The following is an 844-nucleotide window of genomic DNA, read 5'->3' on the forward strand; positions in this document are numbered from 1 at the left end:
AAGAAAAAGACACATAACAAACAAACAGTTCCATTGCTCAAGCCTCATTTTCTTAGGAAAGAAAGCTAAATGCCTTTCGATAAAAAATAAACACCTTTTTTCCAATACTACTATAGGCAGAAATTCACAGAGCTCTGATTAGAGGCAACTGAAGGGAGAGATGGAAAAAAGTTGCAATGCCACACACCTTTGGGTCAACAACATTCACATGGACGTCCTGGTACGGCCGCAGTCGGAACACTTGTGCAACTGTCTGATCCACACTTATAGTTTCTGCCACAGAAATGAGAAAGGGTAACAGAGAAGTGAACATCCCCAAAAGGTTTCAAGTGGTTTACAAGTACAAAAGCAACACAGTAAGACTGTCATGAAACACTGAGCGCCTCAGCAAAAGACAACAGCTTCTTTCAGCTATGGCTCAATTTAAAAGTCATTAAAATTAAAGCAATGAGATAAACTCAAAGTTTAGGCTGAATTAATTCCTGCAAGAAGAAATGATACAAAGCGAGTCAGAGAACACAAAAAAAATATTTAAGGCTAAAAAGCCAATTTTGTTTAAACCACAAACAAATGTAAAATTGGTTATTAATTCTCTGATAAAATTATAATCCTTCCATTCGCAAATAGCCAAAGCACTGACTTTCTTACAAAGTAAAAATATACGCATTAGTCAATCACAGGTACAGCCCAGTCACATAATCTTTGTCTATGATTTCACTGAGTCTAGAGCTTTACCTTTCTGCAAATCTTCCTTCAGTGACTTCACTTGTAGAAGCAGGGGACTAGCATGCAAAAAAAGAAAAAAGGTAGACAAATTGAGACACCAACAGTCTGCTTTGGTAAG

The 844-nt window shown here is 37.1% G+C and overlaps 1 long non-coding RNA gene across 1 annotated transcript in view; it reads right to left on the reverse strand.

Annotated features, from left to right (window-relative positions):
- Window positions 1–784, reverse strand: part of LOC104539263 — a 3,294-nt gene extending 2,510 nt beyond the window's left edge. Inside the window, exons 1-2 of the long non-coding RNA XR_728120.1 lie at window positions 736–784; window positions 188–273 (exon numbers count right to left, since the gene is read on the reverse strand). This is a non-coding gene — a long non-coding RNA (uncharacterized LOC104539263). The remainder of the gene's footprint in view (window positions 1–187; window positions 274–735) is intronic.
- Between the last annotated feature and the right edge of the window lie 60 nt (window positions 785–844).

The sequence above is a fragment of the Mesitornis unicolor genome, unplaced genomic scaffold (genome assembly GCF_000695765.1).
Source record: "Mesitornis unicolor isolate BGI_N332 unplaced genomic scaffold, ASM69576v1 scaffold9434, whole genome shotgun sequence".
Lineage (NCBI taxonomy): Eukaryota > Metazoa > Chordata > Aves > Mesitornithiformes > Mesitornithidae > Mesitornis > Mesitornis unicolor.